Genomic DNA, 8,372 nt, shown 5'->3' with positions numbered 1-8,372 from the left:
CGATGGCGGTTTGAGGCAAGGCGGCCGTGAGCGACTTGCAGCAGATATAAGCAGCGTGGTCAAAGCGGAGAGCGGCAGCGCCGGCTCGGCCATGGCGGCTTATGGCAGTAGAGGACGGTAGAGACGAGTTGGTGTTGGAGTACAGTAGCCAGCGCGCCTCGGCGGGTCAACGGCGCAGGCGAACCAGGCGGGTCCACGGCAAAGGCGAGCTGCTGGCTTGGAGTTACCCCAGAAGCGAGGTAAGGCCGCAGTAGTGGCATGCCGTCATCTCGGAGGTAGCTCAGAGCGGTTCGGAGACGGCTTGGCAACTTAGCAGAACGACGCTTGGAGCGGTGGGTTAAAGCCATGGTGGGTTGACCGGGGCGGCGTCTTGACAAGGCGGAGGTGGGTCGCGGCGAACCTCGACAGAAGAGCAGACCGGCCCCGAGACAAGGTAGGCCCGGCTCGGAACGGCTTCGGGTGTAACTTGACGCACCACAACAGGGGCGACTTAGCAAAAAACGACACCGACCACTAGTTGAAAACCATCTTGACTCCACGCGTGACTCAACAAGTAGTAGTAATTAGCTCTTTTTGGCAGCGATTTAGAGGCCGAGTCGTGGTTAGTTTGACTCCACTGTCACTTATGTCAGCGACCGTAGCAAATATTGATGCCTTCGGTTTCGAAGGATCACCGGATCCTCAGTGACTTAACCCTAATTTCCCTTGAACTCAAAACCTCGCCCGGGCATTAGATCCGACTGCTGTTTTAGACTGATAAACTCAATACTGATGCAAATCTTTCCAAGCCGGTTTCTCTTCATCCAGAAAATTATGAACTTTTCGATCCCTGAGAAAAGATCCCTCCAAGAACTCATCACCACCGTGCGCAGGCCCCACGGTGGGCGCCAACTGTCGTGGAATTGTCAAGGCAGATGTCCTAGTGTGAGGACTTAGTCGTGAGGCCAACACATCTATGTGGTAGCTTGAGAGGGGTTGATTGGAATCGAGAGACGCAACACAAGACAAGGATTTAGACAGCTTCGGACCCCGGGAAACATCATCCGGTAACGACCCTACATGCTGTTTGTGGTTAGGTCTTATTATCATCATGAGGGAGTCGCCGTAAACCGGCTCTCCTAGTTATGTCTAGCCTTAAGATTCTCCTCTCTTCTCTTGGGGTGCCCTGCCCCTCCTTATATAAGTTGAAGGGGCGGGTCACATGTAGAGTCCATCTTGGACTAAGACTTAAACTATTCAGACTTCTCTTCATGGGCTTCTTAACATCTTGGGCTTCTTAACGTCTCGGGCTTATTAACCCCAAGCGACTCTATCTGCCGGGTTACCATCTGACTTACCATCTGACTTATCATCTGTCGGGTTATGATCTGACTTAACATCTACCGGGTTATGATCTGACTTAACATCTGTCGGTTTATGATCTGACATAACATCTGCCTTATCATCTGCCTTAACATTTGCCGGGTTACGATCTGACTTAACATCTACCGGGTTATGATCTGACTTAACATCTGCCTTAACATCTACCGGGTTATGATCTGACTTAACTGTCCCAGCTGGGTCGTAACTTCCTCCGGGTCATATTGCGGGGTATATCCCCGACAGTGGTAGTTGTTTTGATCTTGCTGAAAAACAGAAACTTTTGCGCCCAGGAAAATAATTTTCATTTCTTACAGAAGCATGATTTTAATCTGATTCGTTTTGCACAAGATTGGTACACAAATTTCCCAGGTTGTCCTAATTTTTCAGAATTTTTGGAGTTACAGAAGTATTCTAGAGTTACCGATTACTTCAGGCTGTTCTGTTTTTGACAGATTCTGTTTCTATATGTTGTTTGCTTATTTTGATGAATCTGTGGGTAGTATCGGGGGGGTATGAACCATGGAAAAGTCAGAATATAGTAGATATTACACCAATATAAATGAAGAATGATTTCACAACATAACCAAAAGTGGTGATTTATTTTCTTATACTAACGGAACTTATGAGATTTTCTGTTGAGTTTGTGTTGTGAAGTTTTCAAGTTTTGGGTAAGGATTTGATGGACTATGGAATAAGGAGTGGCAAGAGCCTAAGCTTGGGGATGCCCAAGGCACCCAAAGGTAATATTCAAGGACAAACAAGAGCCTAAGCTTGGGGATGCCCCGGAAGGCATCCCCTCTTTCGTCTTCGTCTATCAGTAACTTTACTTGAGGCTATATTTTTATTCACCACATGATATGTGTTTTGCTTGGAGCGTCTTGTATTATATGAGTCTTTGCTTTTTAGTTTGCCACAATAATCCTTGTTGTACACACCTTTTGAGAGGGACACGCATGAATCGTGATTTATTAGAATACTCTATGTGCTTCACTTATATCTTTTCAGCTAGGCAATTTTGCTTTAGTGCTTCACTTATATCTTTTTAGAGCACTGATACGTCTCCAACGTATCTATAATTTATGAAGTATTCATGCTGTTATTTTATCATTCTTGGATGTTTTACAATCATTTTTAGCAACTTTATATAATTTTTTGGGACTAACCTATTGACCCAGTGCCCAGTGCCAGTTGCTGTTTTTTGCTTGTTTTTTACATTGCAGGAAATCAATATCAAATGGAGTCCAAACACCGCAAAACTTTTTGTGGATTTTTTGGACCAGAAGACGAACAGTGGGCCAAAGAAGCACCTGGGTGGTGCCCCAAGGGGGGCACAGCCCACCAGGGCGCGCCTGGGGGCCCAGGCGCGCCCAGGTGGGTTGTGCCCACCTCGGTGGACTCCCGCACCCCTTCTTTGCACTATAAATTCCCAAATATTCCGAAACCATTCGGGGTTAACCTAGATCAGAAATTCCACCGCCGCAGGGCTCCATAGCCACCGAAAACCAAGCTAGACCCGTCCCGGCACCCTGCCAGAGGGGGGAATCATCTCCGGTGGCCATCTTCATCATCCCGGCGGCCACCACGATGAGGAGGGAGTAGTCCACCCTCGGGGCTGAGGGTTTGTACCAGTAGCTATGTGATTAATCTCTCTCTCGTGATCCATATCATGGGCTTTGTTAATATAGTCGGATCATATGATGTTTCTCCCCTGTACACTATTGTTGTGATGAATTGAATCTTTACCCTTTGAAGTTTTGTGATGTCGGATTGAATGTTCATATTTGAGAACACATGATGTATGTCTTACGGTATGAATACTTGAGGTGACAATGGGGTATCATATTGATTCACTTGATATACGTTATGGCACTCAACTTGCGGATTCTCGCGCTGATATTGGGGTAATCTATCCATAGGGGTTGATGCATGTTTTTATTATCTTTTCTCTGATAGAAACTTTGGGGTCTCTTTGTAGTTCTTTGTGTGGATTGAGTATTATGAATATGAATATGCTTTGGTGTTATTCTAGTATGAACTCTAGGATAGATCGAACGGAAAAAATAGCTTTGCGATATTTTAGTACGAACTCTTGAATAGATCGAGCAGAAAGAATAGCTTTGAGGTGGTCTTGTACCCTACCAACAATTTCTATCTTTTTTTCTCCGCTAATAGGAACTCGGGAGTGATTCTTTGTTGCACTTTGAGGGATAATCATATGATCCAACTATGTTAGCACTGTTGGGAGATTGCACTAGTGAAAGTACAGACTCTAGGCCTTGTTTTTAAGCATTGCAATACCGTTTTTGTGCCCGTTTACTATTTGCTACCTTGCTGTTTTTATTTATTCAGACTATATAAATATATTCGACCATCAATATTACACTTTTATCACCATCTCTTCGCCGAACTAGTGCACCTATATAATTTGCCATTGTATTGGGTGTGTTGGGGACACAAGAGATTTCTTCTATTTGATTGTAGGGTTGTTTGTGAGAGACTATCTTCATCCTACACATCTCACGGATTGATAAACCTTAGGTCATCCACTTGAGGGAAAATTGCTACTGTCCTACAAAACTCTATGCTTGGAGGCCCAACACGTGTCTACAATAATAAAGTTGCGTAGTAGACATCAAGCTCTTTTCTAGCACCGTTGCTGGGGAGGTGAGTGCTTGAAGGTATATCTTTAGATCTTGCAATTGAATATTTTAGTTTCTTTTTTTATCACTAGTTTGGTTTATAAAAAGAAAACTACAAAAAATGGAATTGAGGTTGCATCATATTATTAATCATCTTTATAACATCTTTCTTGAAAATGATGGTTCAAAAAATTGTGCTCAATTGTTAGAAGAAGAAGTCAATAAAATATTTGGCACAAAATATTTGAATGATGAGCATGATTGCAATGTTGTTAGTATAAATTCTTTGAATATCCAAAATGCTAATGATGATTGCACAAGTCATGACAAAAATGTTTCTTATAACATGTCAATTTTTGCGGAGTGAATTGGGAATGCATTTGCACACCAAAAAGGGAAGATAGATTTTGTAAGAAGCATAAATATTTAGAAATGAAAAGTTGCAAGAGAGGCTAGATGGTTGTGCTGAAAGATGTAATTTTTTCTCCATCCTTGTGAACTTTGCAATGAATGTGGTCATTTAAATATCCAATGCAATTTGTTTCAATCAAATCGTGTCCAAAAATTGTGATAACTTGATTTCCCTTGAGCATCATAAAGAGCTTAGTCTTCTTTTGGGGTATGAAGAAATGAAACATATAACTAAGGGTTTCCCAAATCCCAAGAGATTTCTTGATTTTGATCTAGAGGAAATTTATATGTCTTGTACGGTAAATTGCATTGAGAATCCTTATATTGCCAACTATCTAAAGACAAGAAAACAAATAGAATATGAAGAGAGTACTAATGAAAGGGAAAATATTTCCCAATACCCTCCTAGTGTTTATTATGATGAATCAGGTAATGAGGAGGAGCTTCCTATCCAATCAATCTCTTCAACAAGAAGCTTGAAAGAATTAATTAAACCCACACATGATGTGGTGAAGAAGAAGAAAAGAGAAAGAATAAAGGTAAAAAGGTATCTCTCCCAAATAATATTGCTCCTATCACCATTGTGCCTCATGAAAGTGAATCAAATATGTTGATGGAGGATGATGATATTGAATATGATTTTGTGATACCTACTACTTGTTGTAATGATTATGATTGGGAAGACAACGATATCCCTTATGATCTTGAAAATCTATTTAACGCTTGCTTGGAAGAATATGATAATAATGTTTGCTATACTATTGGTGCCATTCATGCTATTGATAAGAATGGTTGTGATGACATGCAAAACCACAAGCTTGGGGATGCTATGTTTAATGAGTATGATATGTTTGAAGATTTATTTACTGAAAATAATGCTTGTCCTAAGTTTGGGGATGCTTTGCTTAATGAATATGATCCTTTGATTCCTTCTACTTTCGATAAGAAAATTTATTATGATGATAGCATGCCTCCTATTTATGATGATTACATTGATAAAAGTGGGTTTGGATTCAACTCTAGGTAGTAGTGATCACACTATTTTGGAGGGTGTTGAATCTTATTACAATATTGATGAAAGTGGATTTGGAGAGGTCATGACTCTATTTAGTGATACATCCACTATTTTGAAAGAGGTTTCAATTGACTTTTACAATGAAGTTGCTATCTATGATGATTATTATGATGACATCTATGCCATAAAGAGTGATAAATCTTCTATGTTTGAGCATCATGAAAAGAGTGCTGTATGTGATAGTTATATTGTTGAATCCATTCATGATGTTTCTGAAAATTATTATGAGGAAGGAACTTATGCTCTTACATATCTCAATAATATCAAGTTTCTTCTCTATGTGTTGATTGTTTTGAAGTTGCACTTGTTTTGCCTTCCCATCCTAGTTGATTCTTGTTCCCATAAGTTGTTTGCTCACAAAATCCCTATGCATAGGAAGTGGGTTAGACATAAATGTGCTACTTATATGCTTCATGATGCTCTCTTCATGTTTCAATTCTTATTTTTTATGCGAGCATCATTGAAATCATCATGCCTAGCTTAAAAGGCATTAAAGAAAAGCGCTTGTTGGGAGACAACCCAACACTTTTACCTACTGTTTTTGTGTGTTCACATTATTATGCTACCGTATTTATCATGTTTTATTGCTTTCGTTTCAATAAAGTGCCAAGTAAAGCCTTTAGGATCTGTTGGGTGATAGTTGCTTTGATCTTGCTGAAAAACAGAAATGTTTGCGCTCACGAAAATAATTCTAGTTTTTAACCTAAGAGCGCCTTTGAGTTTATTCTTTTGGCACAAGATTAATATACAAATTGCTCACGTGGTCCTACTTTTTCAGAATTGTTGGAGTAGTGGAAGTATGGTTGGAGTACAGATTACTACAAACTGTTCTATTTTTGACAGATTCTGTTTTCAATGCATAGTTTGCTTGTTTTCTAGTTTCTATGGCTTATATTGCTCAATAAAAATTGTGGAAATGCGAAAATGCTCTTTAGAGCTTGGGCTCCATGGAGCCCGAGTTTGACTTGGTCAAAATTCAAACTTTCACGTTTCAATTTTTTTTGAAAAAAATTACACACATACTTAGAGACATAAAGCATATGTGTTAGGGTTTGATCCCTAGTATCCACTATGTTCTGAGATTGATGTTGCTATAACTTTGCTATGCTTAATGCTTGTCACTAGGGCCCGAGTGCCATGATTTCAGATCTGAACCTATTATGTTTTCATCAATATATGAGTGTTCTTGATCCTATCTTGCAAGTCTATAGTCACCTATTATGTGTTATGATCCGTTAACCCCGAAGTGACAATAATCGGGATACTTACCGGTGATGACCGTAGTTTGAGGAGTTCATGTACTCACTATGTGTTAATGCTTTGTTCCCTCTATTAAAAGGAGGCCTTAATATCCCTTAGTTTCCGTAAGGACCCCGCTGCCACGGGAGGGTAGGACAAAAGATGTCATGCAAGTTCTTTTCCATAAGCACGTATGACTATGTTCGGAATACATGCCTACATTATATCAATGAACTGGAGCTAGTTCTGTGTCACCCTAGGTTATGACTGTTACATGATGAACCGCATCCGACAGAATTCTCCATCACTGATCCATTCCCTACGAGCTTTCCATATATTGTTCTTCGCTTATTTACTTTCCCGTTGCTATTGCTATCATCACTACAAAATACCAAAAACATACTTTTACTACTGTTATCCTTTGCTACCGTTACCACTACTATCATATTACTTTGCTACTAAACACTTTGCTGCAGATATTAAGTTTCCAGGTGTGGTTGAATTGACAACTCAGCTGCTAATACTTGAGAATATTATTTGGCTCCCCTTGTGTCGAATCAATAAATTTGGGTTGAATACTCTACCCTCAAAAACTGTTGCGATCCCCTATACTTGTGGGTTATCACTCACCACCCCGGAGGGAAAAAGGATCAAGTATGTATCTAGGCATGCGCCTAGGAGGAGCCAAGTAAATACCCTCACAGGAGTTGTTCAGGAGGAAGTGCCTGTAGTGAAGGATTACCCAGATGTTTTTCCAGAGGAGTTACCAGGCATGCCACCGGATCGAGACATTGAGTTTTTGATAGAGCTATTGCCAGGTACCGGGCCAATATCAAATAGACCCTTGTAACGCCCCGAGACCGATGTGCCAGGTGTCCTCTAGTTATTCGTTGTTGTTGCCTTGTCATTGCTTGCGTGTCATGCATTGCATATCATGTCATCATGTGCATTTCATTTGCATACATGTTCGTCTCATGCATCCGAGCATTTTCCCCGTTGTCCGTTTTGCAATCCGGCGCTCCTATGTCACCCGGTGCCCCTTTCTACCTCTTTTCGTGTGTGGGGGTTAAACATTTCCGGATTGGACCGAGACTTGTCATGCGGCCTTGGTTTACTACCGGTAGACCGCCTGTCAAGTTTCGTACCATTTGGACTTCGTTTGATACTCCAATGGTTAACCAAGAGACCGAGAAGGCCTCGTTTGTGTTGCAGCCCAACACCTTTCCAATTTGGCCCAAAACCCACCTAAACCTCCTCAATCATCTCGGTTGGCCGAAAACCGCACCTCATTTGGACTCTCCTAGCTCCCTCTACCTATAAATATGTGACCTCCCCCGAAAATTCCACGGTACAAACCTTAGATCTCTCCTCTCCGCGTCGCCGGACAAATTTTCCACCAACGGACATGTCCGCCGCCGCCTGCGTCCAATCGGAGGCCGCCATCTGTCTGCCGCCGCCCTCTCTCTTCTCAGCCCCGCCGCCGGCCCGCGGGACCCAGATCGGTCCCGCGCGAGCCCATACCGCCACCGTCGTCCGCCCGTTTCGGCCCGCCGCCTTTCTTGAGAATGAAACACTTACACCCGAATACCCGAAAGTACTTGAGGTTGGGCTTGTTACCGGTGAGTATCTTGTATGGAGTCTTGTTC

Source organism: Triticum urartu, chromosome 2A (assembly GCF_056163025.1).
Source record: "Triticum urartu cultivar PI428250 chromosome 2A, HENAU_Tu73, whole genome shotgun sequence".
Classification (NCBI taxonomy): domain Eukaryota; kingdom Viridiplantae; phylum Streptophyta; class Magnoliopsida; order Poales; family Poaceae; genus Triticum; species Triticum urartu.
Note: the sequence above shows the minus strand (reverse complement) of the source record.